The sequence below is a fragment of the Melospiza georgiana genome, chromosome 20 (genome assembly GCF_028018845.1).
Source record: "Melospiza georgiana isolate bMelGeo1 chromosome 20, bMelGeo1.pri, whole genome shotgun sequence".
Lineage (NCBI taxonomy): Eukaryota > Metazoa > Chordata > Aves > Passeriformes > Passerellidae > Melospiza > Melospiza georgiana.
In genome coordinates this window covers 10,743,163-10,762,538 of record NC_080449.1, presented here as the reverse complement: position 1 = coordinate 10,762,538, position 19,376 = coordinate 10,743,163, and the positions used below count along the sequence as shown (strand labels likewise).

Here is a 19,376-nt window from a genome sequence, read left to right as displayed (position 1 = left end):
CTCTTCCAAACCATATTCCATGGTTTTAGAGTGCTCAGCAAGTTCAAGCCAAGCTTTGCTTGGTGCTGGTTTGAGCTGAATTTGTTCTGCCCCTCTCCTGCCCCATTCCTCCCTGGAGATGGATCCTTCCTGGGGCTGCTGCTTCAGGATCCATCCCAGCCAGAGCTGAGGATTTTAAGGACAAATCAGCATCTCCTGGAACAGCACCTCTCTGCATCGCTGTGAGAGAAACAAACAGCAAAAAGCCCGGAGTTTGGCTCCTTTTCCTCCTTCCTACATCTTTTGGTGAGAACTGAAGCAGTCTCTGGAGGCTGCAAATGTGGATCTGGAGAGCTCACACAGAAATAGGCACAGCAGGGAGGGACCAGGACATGTCCATGTTTAACCTGCACACCTCCATCCCACAGAACTCATGGATCCTGAGCACACCTGGGAACGTGGTGGTGTCACCCCATCACCTGCCCCTTGGGGGAAAATCCTCCCTTGGTTCTGCATGAAATGCAAGATTCCATATGTGCCTGTGCTGCAGAGAGCAGCCAAGCTCCTTTTTCCCCAGTGAAACTGCACAGTAAGTGCAGATCCCAAAGGCAACGTTCTGCCCAAACCAGAGGATAACCAAGCAAAATAATTCCAGGAGAAACAAACTTAGTCTGAGCCCTCTCTGCACCGAGCAGGATCTCAGACAGCAACGAGCCCTTTGCTGTCTCCACGCTGAGAAAGGGAAGGAAAGCAAACAGAGCAGGTCAGACTGGCTGGGAGCTCCTGGCATCCACCTGCTCTGTGCCTGTCCCTGCAGCACCGAAGGGGTTAACAGCTCCTGGGGGCTGTAACAGGAGCTGGAGTCACTCACCCAGGCACGGCTGCCTGTGAATGAAGTTGCCTTGGAGATGCAGCCAAAAGCAATGACCAGATATTAACTTTTCACCAGGGGCTGCCAAGGCGGGCAGGGCTTGTGAGACCAGCAGGACACAGCTCCCAGCCAGGCTGGAACATCCGGGGGGAGGCAACGGGAGGGACCCCTGATCCCCCCCAGAGCAGCAAAACTTTGTGTTTGCTCAAGGAACAGGAGGAATTTCCCCTTGCAAAGCCAAGCTGGCCAGAAACCCCAGCTCTGGGACCTTCTGGAGCGGGCAATTAATGTCCATCAGCAGCACGATGCCTTCCCTTGGTTTCATTTTAAAGTTGGTATTAAAGATAGCAGCTCGTTGCTATTAAAGATACCAAGCTCCCTAATTCCTTCTGTAATCAGCCTCATAAGCAGAAAAAGCAGCACGGGCACCTCACCCAGTGCAGCTGAAATGAGACATCATGACACAAAACCATTAAGAAGGAGCTCAGAGGCCGGGCTGGGGCAGGATCACACCCCTGCCTAAGCCAGCACTTCCTCTGCACCTCCAAGGCCAGCTTTGGAGCTGGCTGAGCAGCAAGGAGAGGCTGCTGTGCCTCCCAGGGCAGCCTCACAGAGGGAAACTCAGCTTTAACTTTCCCAGTCTCAGCTCAGAGCTCCCTTTTGCGCCCCATGAAGGCGCTCAGCCACTTCCCAAGGGGACGGTGTGAGCAGGACAGGGGTGACCAAAAAGGTGGCAGCAGATAGCACCAGGAGGAACAGCATCCACTCAATCCCTCACCTGCACCTCACCTCACCGAGCCAAGGAAAAACTAACACCTTTCAACCACCACAAGGCTCCTTCTGCACGGGATAAACCAGAGCAGCACCCTCGAGCCCGCCCTGGGGAACACCCAGCACCAATGCACACACCCCAAACCCCCTGATTTCAGCCCAAACCCCAGCCCCTGCAGGGATGGTGCTCTGCGGGCCCTGTGTGAGCTGCACTGTGTCCCACACAGGGCATGGCTTGCACACAAAGCCCAGCAGCACCAGCAGGGATGAACGGGTGCTGAAGCCACACTTGGGGCTGTCGGGGACATCACAGACCCAGGAAGATGAAATAAAATGGACATCTTCCCATCACAGCAAACACTTCCTTCCCATCCACACGGCAGCCCCTTGGTATTTTTTTCCCTGAAGGAAAAACAGAAGATGCTTTCCATAAGCAGACGATTTCAGCAGCTAATTTTACCATCACTTATGGTCGACTTTATGACTAAGATTTCATGCTGACTATATTAATCCTGTCAAATTTCAGAGTGAGAGAGAAATGATACTGTATATTTTATGGCTGCAATAACTTCTAAGCCATTAGACATGCATGCTGACATGAAAGTAATCAAATTGATTTTTTCCTATTACAATGAAGAACTTTGTATGAGCAAATAGTCTTTCTGGCACAGGAATGAAACTCCAAGAAGCCTGTGCTCACTCAGGAAATTAGGAAATTGCCACGAGCCATCGTTCAGAAATTCGAGTTTTCTGCTTACTCACATTTTATTGTCACCAAAGCTGAAAGGGACACGTTAGCCAACCAAAGGATCGACAAAAGCCAACGCCAGGGTTAATCAGAGGGGTTTGAAGCCCTGTTAAATACTGCAGAAGCTGCAGTTAAATGTTTTCCCAGCGTTAAAGGCTCCCCTGTGCCTTTTTTAACCTCTTCAGACACATTTTTACCCTCACAGCTCACTGGCCACTCCTGCAGGTGTTGGGTGGGCAAGGTAAAACGGACCAGGGTAAATTGCTCAGAGCGTTTTTGGCAAGCCCAGGAGCCCTGGAAGTGTAAATGGACATCCCACGGCCAATGAGAAAGTCAGAAGGCCAACTGAAAAATGATTTTTAAATGCAAACAGGTCTTTAATTGTAAATTCCACCTGCTTGGTGCTCCGTTGAGCGCTTCAACACCAACTCATCCCCGCACTTCAGCTCTGCCCGCCTAAAATTCCAACTGAAAACCCCGAAATTCCAACTGAAAGCCCCAAAACTCCAACTGAAAACCCAAAAATTCCAATTGAAAACCCCAAAATTCCAATTTAAAGCCCCTAGACCCACCCTGCGTGCCAATCTCTAGGGAAAGTGAGGCCCAAACAGCAGACAAGGGGCAGGGCAGGGGTGCCCTGTGCGGACACCTGGGCAGGGCAGGCCCTGCAGGGATGGGCCAGCAGGGCACACCTGCCAGGTGCAAACCCTGTGCAAACCTGTTTGCTTCCCCTGCTGCGTGAGAACACGCTGGGTGTGAGAGGGCAGGATCACAGAGGCTCAACATCTCCAAAGAGCCAGCAAGCAGAAGCAATGAAGGGCAGATAACACAAATAATGCAGGAGACTCACCCGACACCCTGCGGGCACGGCCACGGCTCCTCTGCAGGCAGCAAAGTGCAAGATTTGCTTTTAGTTTTGGGTTTTTTTTTTTTGTGGAATATTGGTATCAATCATTAAATAATGTCAGATCTTTCAGACCAAGTCATCTGCACGAGAAAAAACTGGCAGAGGGATGGGCTACAGCTGTCTGAAGGCTCAAAGAGGTAGGGATGTGTATGTATATATACATATATATTTATATACATATATGTATCCATGTCTTGGGTTAGCAAAATAATTACAGTTTTAACATGGATTTATTTCAAATTAAAATGCTTTGGTGGCTCTCTATCAATAGCATTTATTTCTGGCTAAGTTTTCTTTTGGTATTTTTTTAAGCAAACAAGAATTTAGAAATACAAAACCATAAAACCACAACTACATGGATCGCCTCAACCAAGACTTGCAAAACACCAATTTTAGTGAATTCAGTGAATTCTATTTAGTAATTTCAGCGAATCCCTTTTCATTCCACACCAGACACTTATAAAATATCAGAGCTGCCATGAACAGGGAACTTGCCACTAGACCAGGTTGCTCCACCCAACGTGGCCTTAGAGAAAAACAAAGTTGGGTGTTTTGTTGTTGTTTTGGGGGTTGTTATTATTTGGGGTTTGGGGCTCGTTATTATTTGGGCTTTGGGGCTTTTTTAAGTTACAAAGCCAACAAGCGTAAGAAAGTTTAAAGTAAGTTTTAAGTTATACAAGCGAAGCTCTCCCAACAAAACCCAAGCCAAAGCTCACCCCAGCCCATTAACCAGCGCCAACCCAAGGTCCTCCTGCTGCCCCTGAGGTTCAGGAGGATCCCAGAACATTCCAGAACAAGCCTGACCGGGGACGTGGCGCCCAGAGGAGGACGAGCAGCGAGCCACAAACCCTCCACCGCCCCAGCAGGAACCAGCAAATCCTTCCAAGCCAACCCCAACGAGATCCTGCCCCAAAGTCCTTCCCCACAGCCCGAGTTGCTGCGAAGGCAGAGCCTCCCAGGAGGGGCAGAGAACAATATCCATGAGTTTCTCATGACCTTCCCGAGATTGCCATGACAACACCGCTGCCACCCTCCAAACATGGATATATTCATTTGCACTGGTGTGATTGAGAATAATTAGAGCGAGATTCCCTGAGCCAGGGAGTCACAGCTCCGGCAGCAGAGCCCAAGTTTCAAGGGAAGCAGCCTCAAATTTAAATGTAAAAAAGAAAACCGACAACACTCCTCGGAGCCGCGTGACCTAATTCATTATAAAGAATGTCAGTTAGCAAACCTTTTAAATAAAACATTAAGCTAGAGGTAATTTGAAGCCTTGTGGATTTTGTTTTACTCAATTATTTTCTAATGCTTCAACTTCAAGAATAAATATGCAGGAATCAAAAAAAAAAAAAAAAGAAAAAAAAAGGAATACTAAGGGTTTCATTTAATTCTTTTTTCAAAAGAAATGAAGACATTCATACTAAACCAAAATACCCTCAACCAAGCTGGATTTTTAATTAAAACTTTTATGTCCTACAAGATTCTTCAAGGTTATAATATCTGCTCCCACATCATGAGGCAGCATCACGCTCACACAAGGGCAAGCCCAACACCCACGTTGGAACAACCTGTGCTATGCATTGCTGTACCTTATTTCCAGGACATCCACTCACAAATTAAACCAGGCTGGAATGCTATTTCTTCCCTGCCCCATAATTTCCATAACCACTTGCAATTTTCCCTCTGTTGGGAAGGGTTTCCCTGCAGCAGGCTGAGGCAGGGGATGATCACGCCGGCCTCTGCTTTGGTTTTATTAATGCCTGGTGCTAAGAGCAGGGCTGGATGAGGCAGGTGGGGATGGAAAACCTGCAGAAGGGCAGCAGAGGGTAAAAGGCACTGCTGGTGATCACAGCTTAAAACGAGGTTAATTGGGAAAAGGGGGGAACAAAGGGAATCACGGAATCCTGGAGTGGTTTGGGTTGGAAGGGACATCAAAACCTATCAAAGCCATGGGCAGGGACACCTTCCACTGTCCCAGGGTGCTCCAAGCCCTGGCATTGAACATTTCCAGGGATCCAGGGGCAGCCACAGCTTCTCCTGGAAGAGCAGAAGTTCTGTGATGAACAGGAACAGTTCTCCTGTGATGAACACTACAAATGCTCTTCTAAGAAATACAACAAAATAAATCAAAAAATAGTCATAAAGAGTCATCCTTTGAAGAAAAAAAAAAAAAGAAGAGTTTAGAGCTAAATATTTGATTTGATTTTGGCAGCATCACCCTTTTCCAGAGGCCACCAGAAAGAGATTTGCAGGAATGTGCTTAACACTGCTTTGCTACGAGTCCGTGCCGCAAAACATTCCGGAAACAAAGGAACCCAGAAGATAAAAAGATTCCTTTCCGCCACACTGTTCAGAGCAAAACACCTCCCTACTCTGGTTCAGCCTTCCTTGCAGTGTTTAAAAAATGAAAAGTCATTTTTTGCCTGTAATTCACCCAGTGGGTCCAGCAGGGATCCCCAGCAGCTCCCATCCCGAGCCCAGGAGATGCCAGGGAAGCAGAGCCACTTCATGTCACCCCTCACTGCCCTGATTTTCAGGTCACAACCACACCCTGGGGCCACTCTCGGGGTGTCAGAAGTTCTCCGTGTCACGGAAATGAAGGATTTGGTGTCGGAGGAAGGTGTGAAGGGTGGAACTCACATGGCACATCACACCCGCCCCAGGGCGCCCCTGCCCCTGCTCCCAGGGCTCCTTTTCAAGGCAGAAAACTCCGGACAAATCCATTTCTCTGCAGCAGGGAATCAACAAGGATTAGAATTCACCCGTTCATAACAGGGAAACCCTGCAGCTAGAGGTGGAGCCAGGCAGGGCCAGAACATCCAGCCTAAGTTGCTTGACGAATGCTAACTATGACTTCCAGCTTATTTATCTAATTTGGGTTGATTTTTAAATATTGAGTTATCTAACCAGACACAAAAGGAGAGCCTGAAAATTTCCCGTGTTAGTGAAAACTCTCCCTGCTGCTTTAATTCAATCTACATGTCTGAATATTACTGACTTTTCTCAATCACATTTGTATTGAGAAATCAGGAGCTCGTTTTCTCAAAATGGTGTTAAGTGCCTGGAAAACGGGGTTCTGCAGCAAAAGAGCCTCTCCAAAGCTGACTGAATGCACAGCTTGCAAGCATTTTAGTCATTTACAATATTTATCAGGCTCTATTTTTGTCAATCAATCCATAAGAAGAGCAGAACAGCCAATACCCATAAAACAATCAGCTGGATTTCAGCACAATCTGAGAAAGGGGCAGCTCTGAACTGACACAGCCAGTTTGTAACACACACACACACACACAAAAAAATACATACAGCAGGGATGAAGTCAGTGGCAAAATCCTCAATGGCTTCAGCTGGGCCAGGATTACCTCCAGGAACGTGCTTGGAGAAACACAGGGGAGATGCCAAGGCTGGGAAAAGGAGGACGAGGGGAGATTTTAATGCTCTCCACAACTCCTGACAGGGGAGACAGGCCAGGGAACAGGGTCAGGAGAGAGGGGAGGGCCAGCCTGGACACCAGCAGGAATTTCCCCATGGAAAGGGTGGCCAGGCACTGCCCAAGGAGCACCCAGCCCTGCAGGTGCCCAAGGAAGGCCTGGACGTGGCACTCGGTGCCTGGGACGGGGACAAGGTGGGGATGGGGCACAGGATGCTCTCAGTGATTGATTCTTTTAAAATGATTTAATGATTGCTACATCTGCTCAATGGGATCAATGATCCCAGAGGTTTTTTCCAGCCTCGGTGAAGGCTGCAAGGGGCAGGACCACCCATCCCACCCCCATCGGATGGGTCCAACCCCATGCAGCGTGGTCTGACGGGTCCCAGTGACCCACAGGGTGACGCTGGTGGCACTGGGCACCTGGGGGCTCTGTCCCTGTGGGGTCCATCCCAATCCTGCTCTTGGAGCTGCTGCTGAGCATCCCCACCCCGTGAGGCACCAGCACGGAATTCCAGGGAGCGCCAAACAGAACATCAGAGCCTGTCACTGCCATCAGTGCAGACTGGAAACAAAGATCCAAGCACAAAACCCCTGCCTGCCCATCCCTGAACCCACGAGGTACCACTCACTCCCCCCAGCCCCAGCCTGCTTTTAAAATTCAGCCTTTATCAGCTTGAGTTGAGCAAATCCAGTCAAAAGGCAGAAACGGATTGTGCTAGTAAGCAGAAAAACTGTTACATCTTCTGAATGTAATTTTGCCAAGAGCCTCTGCACAATTTTTTTTGTCACGCTTTGCATTATGAAGGAAATTTCTTTTTAGAAGAACAGGAGAATGATTTGCATAATATTCTTTGCAAGTTAATATCAGCCTCTGATAATGATCTCTGCATAATGCAAAAACGTTTGAGAAGACTGTTACAACACTAAGTAATCATATTTTAAATTATGTTTCCCTTTATAGAAAGGTGTTGCAAAAACACACAGACATGAAATCTGTCTGTTGAAGTCCCAAGAACCACCTGACCATCTTCCCACTATTCTACTGTTACAGATTGCAACACTGCCTTTCAAAATCTTACAAAACAAATTACACTGCAACAGTCTGGCTTCACAGAAGGCAGAGCTTTTTCCTGCGCTGCTGCTCCAGCACTTTACATTTCACAAGAGCCTCTGATGCGCCGCAGGGGTTAAGCAAGGGCCCAGAAATGAAGCTGTAACGCCATCAGATGTGGTTATTTAGGTGGACTGTCCCCTCTCCCACAGTGCCACCAGCACAGGTGGCAGCACCAGGGCATGCCCTGCCTGCCACCGGGTGGGTGACTCCTGCTCTGGCCCAGATGGAGCACTGGAATTCAGGCTGTGACACCCCACAGGGATCTCCCCAAAACCCCTGATAGGAACAAGGTGCTGGAGCAGCCAGGAGATCTCTGCTCACAGCATCACTCGTGGTAACCAGGTCAGGAACCCGACATCAAAGCAGAGGAGCAGGAGGAAGCCATTTGTACAACTCTGCAGCTGGGCAGCATCCTGCTGGATGTGGGTGATTTCCCTCCAAAGGGGGATGTGGGTGGGCAGCTAATGCACTTGGATATTAAATACTTAATATGTCACTGAGCCTTAACAGCCACAGGCAAGTGGTTAAAGCCTGAGCCAAGCCTCCCTGAGGTGCCAGGAACAGAGGGAGGCTCCCGAGACGGGAGGAGGTGGAATCAGGAGTGGGATGAGGGCTCTGGGACCAAACACACAAATGATGGAGCTCAGATCTGGGGTGGAGCATGGAGCAGGACCCAGGGGGTGGGCAGTGCTCCCGAGGGCAGTGCCAGCAGCAGAGAGCGTCCCAGAGAGCCACAGTGCCCGTGGCAGCCCCAGGAGCACAGTGGGCAGCACGCTCAGTCAGTGCCACCCACGCCTGTCACACACACAACAGGGCAGCATTCAGCCTCTGCCGTGGGTGGTTCTTGTCCCACCTACTAAACCAAGCCTAAAATTCAAATACCAGATCTGAGCAGCCAAGGCAAGGAGGAAAAAACCTCTGGGATGTCAGTCTGGGCTCGCTGAGGCAGCTCAGGCACTGCCCTGGCTATGGAACCATCCCAGAGCCATGAGATCATTCCTTGGTAACTCAGGGAGTTTGTCCAACACGTGGACTTCAGAACAATCCTTCAATCCATCCCATATCCCCTTTCCATACCTTTCCAAACAGGTTCCAAGCAGCTCCTGGCTACACCTCATCCCAGGCTCCCTCAGATGGGTTTGCAAGCATTGGGAGGTTGGTTGGGCTTTCCTCCAAAAACCGCCAGCAAATCTCTCCCTTTTTCCCCCAAACTGACACATCCATCCATAGTGGTGGGTGGCACCACCAGACACAATTCTAAGCTCCCAACCCAGCTGCTGTCACCTGGGCAGCCATCACCTGGCCAGCAGGAGGGAAAACTCCTCCCAGTAAACACCAGAGCTCCCAGCACGCGCACTGGGGCGGGCACGGGGTGTGGGAACCGCCTGCCCCAAACATTTCCATTGCTAACGCTGCGCCCTGGGTCCCACACAGCATTCCTGAGGCACCCGGGAGAGGTCAGGAGCAGGCTGCAGGGTGGGGAGGGGACACCAAGGCAGCCAAACAGCACCAATCCCTCAGGCACAGCCAGGGGAGGCTGCAGGAGCGCCCGGCATCACTTGCGATGCTCCATAAATGCACCGCAATTGAACTCTGCTTCCAGGATTTCTGTGGGGAAAAACCACCTGGGAGGAGTGAAAAAGAACCAAGAAATCATGACTCTCACTCTACAGAACCTCAGAGAAGAGTGGTAAAAGCCACTGGAATAATATTTTTGTTTAAAAACACCCGCAACACTTTGCACTGTGGACATCACCGCGTGCCAGTGCAGTTCTCTGGGTTTTCAGGATGGTCAGGCAACAAATTCAGCTCAGTGCTCTGCCAGGTGACAGCCTGGAGCAGACACACACAGGCTGCAGCTTCTCCTGGCTCCTCCACCCCCTCCAAGCTGTGCTGCCCTCCTGTCCCCCTGCAAAGAGTTAAGTCCTCCCTCCTGCATCACTTCTCCTGCCAAATGCAGATTAGTCAGCAACTACTGCAGGATACACCTCTCCTAAGGCACTCATGAACAAAGCAACAGCCAGCTTGGGACCTGAAAGGGAAGGTAAATGAGGAAACTTCCTAAACTCGATTGCAGAAATATTCATGAAGGTACCCCAGGCTCAGGTACCTCCAGCTGCTCTGCTGAAGCTCCCACTGGCTCCCAAGGGACTGCAGAGGTGGGATGGACACTAAATCAGTGCTGCAAGCTGGAACTGGAACCCACCAGAGCCTCTGAAACCACCCAGAGCCAAAGCCCCAGCCCTCACTGCTGACCCCAGAGGAAACCTTGGGATGGAGGCAAACCAGAGCACTGCAAGGACCCTGGGCTCCATCCACATTTTTACAGACAAAGAAACCAAACACCCAGCAGTCATCTGAAAGGCCAGTTATTAGATCACTCGAAATGAGCTGAAATGAAATTCCCACAGGTTTTATTGGACTACTGAGATATTGATTCTGGTGTGTGCTTCTCACTCGGCTTGCAGCACAGAAATTCACCCTGCTAGAAATCCCACCTGTGTGCTGGGCCAGAAAATTCACTGGAAATGACCAGGGCTCCCTTTTCCTGAGCCTAAACTTTCCCTTCCCCTAAGGACATGTAGCTTAGTGGTCACAAATGCTGCTGGTTTCACCCAAAGGCACAAACCACCCCCTAGATGCAGAATACACCCCCAGTTTGTCTGACCAGCCGAGCTGGGACACGGATGGCTCCCCCATCCCTGCCATTATTTGAGAATTTTGGATCCCCATCCCCAATTCTCTCCGGTTATAAATTCACGCGACGCCTCGACAGCCAAACAACACCGCCATAAATTGTTATATTTTTTTCCTACCCACATAAAAAGGGAGCTAAACAATTAAAGCCCAGGCTGTGCTGTGTGTGCAGAGGCACTGCAGAGCTCCAAGAAGGCCTTGCCCAGCCGGGGTGCCCAGGGCTGGTCCCTGTGATGAGGTGCCAGCAGCAGCTCTGTGCTGCACAGCTCAGTGCCCATGGCAGGAACCAGCCCCAGGCCCCTGCCAGCCCAGAGCTGGGCTGCTCTGCTCACCCCAACCCAGGGTTCTGCTGCTCTGCTCACCCCAACCCAGGTTCTGCTGCTCTGCTCACCCCAATCCAGGTTCTGCTGCTCTGCTCACCCCAACCCAGGTTCTGCTGCTCACCCCAGTCCAGGTTCTGCTGCTCACCCCAGTCCAGGTTCTGCTGCTCTGCTCACCCCAACCCAGGGTTCTGCTGCTCTGTTCACCCCAACCCAGGGTTCTGCTGCTCTGCTCACCCCAACCCAGGGTTCTGCTGCTCACTCCAGCCCAGGGTTCTGCTGCTCAATCCAGCCCAGAGTTTTGCTGCTCTGCTCTCCCCAGCCCAGAATTCTGCTCTTATCATCCCAGAGTTCTGATGCTATATTCACCTCAAACCAGAATTCTGCTGCTCTGTTCTCCCCAAACCAGAATTCTGCTCTACTATCCCCATCCCAGAGTTCTGCTGCTCTGCCCTCCTCAACCCAGAGGTCTCCTGTTCTCCCCAGCCCAGAGTTCTGCTCTATTCCTTCCAGCCCAGAGTTCTGCTGCTCTGCTCTCCCCAGCCCAGGGTTCTCCTGCTCTGTTCTCCCCAAAATTCTCCTGCTCTGCTCTCCCCATCCCAGAGTTCTGTTCTCCCCAGCCCAGAATTCTCCTGCTCTGTTGTCCCCAAAGTTCTCCTGCTCTGTTCTCTCCATCCTAGAGTTCTCCTCCTCTCCCCAACTCAGATTTCTCCTGCTCTGCTCTCCCCAGCCCAGAGTTCTCCTGCTGGGAGGCAGCAGCTCTGCGGCTTGCACAAATCTGCTCAGCTTTTTTCTTTTCTTTTTTTTTTTTCTTCTTAAATATCTAAATAAAAGTTCATGCTTGCAGCATAAACACAAGCTGGGCTGGCACTCCGCTCCTCCCCGGGCGGGATGTGCTCATCCCTTGAGCTGCAGCTCAGCCAGTCCTGAGGTGCATCACTGCCTGGACAGCAGCACAGCCACGCTCCCAAAAACCCCAAACCCTTCCCGTGCTGGCAAGGACACTGCTCTTCCCTAAAGGACCTGCCCTTCAATTGATCCAATGGTCCCACAGGAGGTGCAAAGCTCTGGAGAAGGCGTCCAGGAGTGTGTGCAAGGCTGGGACTGAGCAGCACAGAGTGTTCTGGATGAGGGGCTGAGCACAGCCCGTGGCCCTGATGCAGCCATGGCACAGATCCTGGAGATGTGTGGTGACTCAAGAAGCCCTGATGTTCCTGATGCTGGATTCACTACACACAGCCTGTGAGTTAGTCAATCCTCCTCTTTCGCCTGGGGAGGGGGGGCTGGTCCCAATTCAAATATTGTGTAAGCTGAAAGAAAGCCTCTAAAAAATTAAAAAAAAAAAAACCAAACCCAAACAGCTAAAATGCAGAAATACTATTCTGGAGGAACTGGGGAAAGCTGAAGCAACAATGACAAACGATTCCTTGCTGCTCTGCCATTCCCTTCCTCCCAGGGCCTTAAAAAGGCCTCTCACCATCCTGCCCTGGCCCTGCTCACGTTACACTGGGATCAACCAAAGCTGAGCCTGGTGCTCGTGTCCTGCCCAAGGTCACCGAGACAGCCAGAGCCCAGCAGGAGCCCAGCCTGGACCTTCTGGAGCTTCTGGAGCTTCCCAGGGCTCTGTCCCAGCCCCTGACCCAACATCCCCACATTTCCAGCTGTGACACAGCACCGGGGAGTGATGGAGCAGCAGCGCTGGGTTTGGTTTTTGGCTTCATTTCCATGGACACCAAGGCAACCTTCCCAACTTCCCCTTTTCTCCAAGGCTTCTCTCTCTCCCTGCTCTTCTTCCCCCCAGTTCTTAAAATCCAATTATAGCACGACTCTCTCAGCAGGGGTCAGTGTGGAATAAGAATCGCCCGAGTTAATGGACATGAGACCAAGAAAGATTAATGCCTAAATGGTTTCAAAAGTTGTATGATGCTGATTTCATTAACATTTTAATTGTAATGTATCTTTTTAATCTTCTTTCACACTAATGGTTTTTATATGCTTCAAGAAAGAAAAGAGAAAAAAAAACAAAAACTGCTGACAACAAAAATATCAACATACCAAAATTAACAGACGGAACTGAGTGCTGTAATGGGAACTGAATGAAATGCAGAAAACCATGTTAATGATGCATTAAGAGTAGAAACTGTGCTCAGACAAGAGTCAAAAATTCAGCCCTACACTTGCATTCCCTGCCTTTGAACAGAGGCACCTTTGCCCAGGTGCTCAGCACAACCCCTTCATTGTATCTTTCAGGGGGGAAAAAAACAACAACCTGTCAAGTCACTTACGCTTAAATGTACATTTCATAATCACTTACAAGTCGTATGAAAAGAACCATAAAGCAACAACCCCAGCAGCTTTACCAAATGCAGAAGTTTATAAAAAAAAAAAAAAGAAAATGCTGGCAATTGATCAGATTTAAGCAGGGTGACAGAGAGGAGCAGCAGGTTCAGGGGAGGATGCTGCTGCTGTCCATGTCCCTCTCCATGGAATGGCACTGCTGTGGCTGCCACCACTCCCTGGGCTCAGGCTCCTCGAGCCACAGCAGAATTCCCAGACAGGAAAGATGCTGCTGCAACCGCCGTGCAAAATTTTATTTTACTTAATTAGAAGACAATTAAACCTTAGCAATAATGTTTCATTAAGCATGGGCGTGTATTGATGATGTTAGCATGGATAAACGGAGGCACAGAAGGAGCAGATAATTGGGGAGCAGACAGATGAAGTTTTAAACAACTTTGGTTTGTAGAAATAAGTGATAGATATGGCTCTGTCACCTGCACAAGCTGCAGGGGTGATGCAAAAACCACAAAGTTTTCCTTCCCAGTCCATCAGAACTTCTTAGAAGGGAGAGAACCCAGTCAGAGGGATTCAAAGCCTCCTTATGCCCATGAGGAAATCATAATCCCTAGGTTTGCCATGAGGATGTGACTCCAGCCACAACACAATAACCAAAATGCACAATATCCTGCTCAGGTTTTAAGGTTTCTGCAGCTGCTGAGGTGCTGAAGGAGGTTTCTAGTGAAGGGGCAGCTATGGACAGAGGTAACTCCTGCTTGTGGGGATTTCATCCCACAGGATCTCAGCCCTGGAGCAGAGCCTCTGCCAGGAGGGGTCTGTAATCCCACAGGGCAGCCAGGCTCGAGCATCCCACTGGAATCCTCCCAGCAAGCCCCATCTGCCTCTTCCCTTGGAAACCAAATCCTTTCATCCACCTTCAAGTGGATAAACCCTCACTCCCATCTCCTTTGGGCACGTGGCCACTGCCTTCTGCACGGCACACCGTGAAACACCAGCCCTTTATCGATGCCTCTCCTTTCACCTCTGTGCAGCACAACCCCACAAAGCTCAGGAGGGCCAAAACACCATCACCCCTCTGCCACCACTGCCCAGCCTCCCTGCAAGCCTTGATGTTCCCTCCTGCTTCCCTAATGCTTCCTATAATCCAAGTGTAAATGTTTGTCCTATGACAGGGAGAGCTGGCATGTAAAACATGTCCCCCCACACAAAATGTATATATTTATCCCAGGTTGCCATATGCTTCCCAGTGGGTACCACGGCAGGAATGCTGCGTGGAGCAGAGCCAGGACCCTCCTGCATCCCCACCCCAGCCCCCAGCATGAGAAACACCTGCTTGTCCCCCAGCCCATCCATCCAGAGCAGCCCTGATCACACAGAGCAGCCCCGATCGCTGCCCAGAGGGGAAAAAGGAATTTCCTCATGAATGATGCACAGATCCTGCTCACGGCTCCACGGCCCCGGGGATGACACCGGGGAGGTGAAGGGTTTAATCTCGTCCCAGTGCCTATATATGGTCACTGTGATGGAGCCACCTCCCCGAGCTCACGCTCTGCTGCCCTTGGCTGCTGGCACCGGGCTCACAGCAAACTGGCAGGGCCTGGGCACGGCGCCGGCGCGCCACAAGTCAGCAGACTCACCACGTTCCTGCGCTCTCTCTCCCCCTTTCCCAATTTTTTCTGGCTCGTAAAAAGCCTTTTATCAGTCAAAACCCACAAAGAATGCGCAAATCCTCAAAAAAACCCAACCCTAGAACATTTTAAGAGTGTTTTATGGAGAATTGTTGCACGGGGGAAAAAAAAAAAAAAACAAGCTGTCAAGTTAGTTATGCTTAAATGTACATTTCATAATCACTTAGGTGTTTTATGAAAAAAAAATATAAATTCAATCTTTTGGTGAAAAGTGTATCAATTTATTCAGCCCACATAGGCTGTTAGTGCTGGGTAGTTTGTGGCTGCAATTCCTGCCCCCCCCACCCTCCCCATCCACCCACCTAGGGGAAAAAAAACCTCACTGAAATACTTGTCTTCATAGGAAATGCAACACCAAAAAATGTACTTGACACGCAAAATTCTGCGAAAAGTCTGACGTGAGGACCTCTGAAAAGCCTGAGGCCAAACTGCGCCGGCTGCGAGCAGCCCCGGGAACACACACAGCACAAAACCCGTGCCAAGGGCAATTTATCTTCATTTTATCCATCCAGCCAGCAGCTTTCAGGGGGTCCTGGTCACAGCTACCACAGAACTGCTCTCATCACCAGCATCCCAACAGCACCAGCATCCCATCAGCACCAGCATCCCCATCCCTGGATCCATGGGATCCTCCCCAGGGAGCGGGAGGAAGGAAGCTCCACACTCTGCCTCCATCCTCTGTCCCCAGCACTCTGATTTTTATTACCTCCGTCCCCATTTAGGAGTAACCACATGACAAAGCCCAGTGCAATCCTGCCCGGGGAGCTCGCCTGGGATTGCCTCTCCCTCCCCTGGAACACAGCATTTTAGCAAGTTTTCCCTTCACAGCATTCTTTGTAGCCACAAATTCTGCTAAGATTTAATTTTATTTTTTTTTTCAGATGCCTGTTCTGCCTCCAAACATTTGCTCAAAAACGAGTTGAACTTAAAAAAAAAAAAAAAAAAAAAAAAAAACCCCAACAAAAAATAAACCACTAATGAATCACAGTTCCTAGCAAATGAGCAATTGCAGTTGACACAATGAATTATGCCTGAAGCAAGCTGGGAAAACATATTTTGCAAATGATCTCATCCACAGGCAAACCTGGCATGACACTTGATTTGCTAAAAAAGACACAAAGCCTGTCAAAATTCCTGTCACTCCGCAAATAAAGTCAGGTAGAGAAAACCAACAGCCTCACCCTCTTTTAAGCACGCTTCACCTATTTCTCAATTGCTCTACAGGCTTGATTGAATAAAATAACAAAAACCCCACACGCCCTCCTGTAGGTGTGCCCATCCCAGTGGGTGCTGAGGGCCACGGGATGTGCTGCCTCTTCCCTGGATGAGGAATAAATGGGCTGGGAAGCTGCTCTGCTCTTTGGATGCCAAGCCCAGGCTCAGCTCGATTTGAAGCCTAATTGCAGCAAGATCCGACGCTCGATGCTCGCTCTGGCCATTAGGTATGGCAGGGAGCTCACAATTCCCTTTAATTTCCTCCAGCTGCATGCCTGGGTTTTATTTCTTTCATTGCATTCAAGTAAACTCAAAGGTTAGAAAAGGGAGGGGGGGGGAGAAAAGCCACTCAAGGGCAGCCCCCCCTGCTCCCCACATCCCTGGAGCTGTCTCGGAGCAGCTCCCTTTGGCCCAGCACATCCCACCCTATTTCCCCACCTGAAAAGCTGCTGGCTCAGAAAACCTGGAAAAACTCAAAAGCCATGGCTGAACCCTCCTTCTAACCCCATTTTGTCAGAGTATTTTTAAACACAGAGCAAAGCTGAGTCCCAGCACTGTTTCCCGGGTTGTTCCATGGTGTTTGTCCCCAATCCCTGTCACCCCAGAGCCAGCTCCGACCCCATCCCTGCCCACCCCACAGCCCTCCAGGAGGCTGGGCAGGAACCAGGGGCTGTGCAACAGCCTGAAATAAATATTTCCACTCCAAGGTGAGTTGGGCTGCGTCCCCAGCCAGGAAAGCACAGTCTGGAGGTTCCTCCCAAGCCAGCCCTGATCTCCCCGGGTGGATCAGGCTCTGGCAGGAGCTCTGCTGGTGTTTCTCTCCCCTGGCCTCGCTGCTCCTGACACCTCCAGCTGGGATCTGAGCCAGAGCCCAGCCCAAGGGACTCACCTGGACGCTCCAGCCAGGCTCAAGTTCAAGGAGAAGGGAATTTTCCTTTCCTGGACTTACAAGCAGTGAGGATGTTCCGTGTCCCCCCCCCGAGCGTGGGGATGCTGCCCTGTCACTGGCACCAGCCAAGAGGAGCCAAAATCTGCCTCCAGTTCCAGCAGGCTCCCTCAGGAAAGCACAGTCATGGCTGGGGGAGCTAAAAGGCTTTTATATTGCCAGAGGGCTCCAAAAATATCACCTCCAAAGTGATCCAGCATCAGCACACGCACCCTGGCTAATGGCATCCATCTCTCACAACAGAGGGGGGCTATGGGAAAAGCTTGGGGAGCCCTGGAAAACATTTTGGGAGCACTGCCCTGCACAGCCACAGCCCAACAAACTCACAGACCACCCTCTGGCCCCCGTGGGACCCCTGCTCCTGCCCTGATGCCTGGCTTTACTCCGCTCTCTGTAATTCCAGCCGCCTTGGGAGAGATTTTTTTTTTGACAAATTTAAAGTTTCAGAAATCCATCCCCACCCTGCTCTGTCCCAATAGGACAGCTTTTACCCAGTGAAGCCTTAATTAAAAGGCCTCTGCAGGAGGAAAAACCCCAAAATACAGCAGTTACAGCCACAGGACATTTACTCTCAGGAGGGATGAGATCCCTAATTTTTTTTCTACTTGCCACTTACTTCAAATCCAAGCATTATCACCCCCATCATCCTCACCTTGGGGTCACAGCCTTGCTGTCCTCAGCTGGGCGAGCCACAGCAAGTCAGCTGCTGAGGAACAGCTCAGCTTTGCTCTTTTTTAGTTAAAAGCTTTCAGAATTTCAGAGCAGGCTGTGAATCTGGCAGGAGGTTTGGGGGGGGAGGCGTGCTGGGATGCTGCAGTTTGGAGCAGCTCTGCTCTGCCCAGGACCCCAGGGGCAGCGTCCCCACGGAGCAGCAGCAGCAGCAGCAGCAATCATCCCGCTTTGTTTACCGATCCCAGCTTCTCCTGCTGTTTAATATTTCAGCCGGAGAAGGTGAGCCGGCACGCCAGCCCCTCAATTACGCAGGGCGAGAGGCAAACACTTGGCAGGCAGCGAGCACATCAAGCTGCCCACAAGCTTCGCAAATGCCTCCGGAAAGGAGGAGGGGGGAGAGAGGGGAAGAGAAAAAAAAAAAAAAAAAAAAAAAAAGGAATATTCAAATTAATGAGCCGGCGGGTAATGGAGACTTGGCTGGAAGTGATCGTGCACTTCGCCGTCGGCCGGGCCGGCGGAGCAGCACGCGATGTACCGCTGGCTTTTCCTAGGGCAGGGGAGATGTTTGGAGAAGTCCTTGAGCGCTGTAACTACAGCAGGGCTGCGGCGGGCACGGAGCGCTCCGGCCCCGCTCCCGCACATCGGCACAGGGGTCCCCCTGCCATGGGGCACATCCCACCCGTGCCAGGGGACCCCCTGAGCCCCCACGGCCCGGGGTCCATCCCACACCCCAGTCTCGGGGTTCGGCCGGGTTTTGGATCGCAGTCTCTACCGTTTGGATCGCAGTCTCTCCCGTTTCGCAGCGTTCCCCTCCCCTGCGAGCCGAAGTCCGAGCCTGCGGCTGCATTCACCCCTAACCCGCAGCCCCCGAGGGGGTTCCCGCACAGCCCAAGCCCGCATTGCCGCAGGACCGCCAGGAACCCCGAACCGCGCTTCCCGCGGGGGTACCGGGGTACAGCCCGGCCGGTCCCCCCTGCCCTGCCCTGCCCTGCCCTTCCCCTCCCGCTCCCCCGGCCGGGACCCCCGGGACCCGCGGGTGAAGGGCGCGATGTGCGCGTCCCCAGCCCAGCCCAGCCCAGCCCGGCACGGCACAGCCCGGCCCGGGGGCGATGCGGGCTCGGCGCTGCCCCGGGCGCTGCCAGGGCCGGGCCGGGGCCGGGCCGGGGGTCGGGGCCGGTCCGGGGTCCCGGGGCTGCGCTCACCTGCGGGGCGCCGGCCCCCGAGGCTGCCCTGGGCCTGACGCGGCGGGGCCGGGCGGCGGCAGGAAGTGATTCCAGCCGCTCCTCACATGGACTTTCCCTGACCTCGCCCAGCAGCGCCGGCAGCCGCCGCACAGACCGGCCCGGCGGGACCGGCACCGGCAGCGGCTCCGCGCCAGGGCCGCCCGCGGGGCGGGGGCGGGCGGGGGGCGGCACCGGCCGGGGGGAGCCGCGGGAGGAGCCGGGGGGGCGGCACCGGCGCGGACACCGCGAACCCCCCGGGCCGAACCCCCGGCCCCGGGCCCGGGAGGGGCGGGCACGGCCCGGAGCGGGGCGGGAACCGCGGGGCTCGGGTACTGCCCGCGGCTCCCAGTGTGTTCTACTTTGTTTTATTTTATTTTATTTTATTTTATTTTATTTTATTTTATTTTATTTTATTTTATTTTATTTTATTTTATTTTATTTTATTTTATTTTTTTATTTTATTTTATTTCATTCCATTCTATTCCATTCTATTC

At 51.6% G+C, this 19,376-nt stretch overlaps 1 protein-coding gene across 2 annotated transcripts in view; it reads right to left on the bottom strand.

The window, feature by feature from the left end:
* Window positions 1-19,016, bottom strand: part of NACC2 (NACC family member 2) — a 54,568-nt gene extending 35,552 nt beyond the window's left edge. The window contains exons 1-2 of one of the 2 annotated variants that reach the window (XM_058038109.1): window positions 18,862-19,016; window positions 6,583-6,680 (exon numbers count right to left, since the gene is read on the bottom strand). The gene's annotated coding sequence lies outside the window, so the exon portion shown is untranslated. The remainder of the gene's footprint in view (window positions 1-6,582; window positions 6,681-18,861) is intronic. The other variant, XM_058038108.1, reaches the window with a different exon arrangement.
* Window positions 19,017-19,376: the final 360 nt, after the last annotated feature.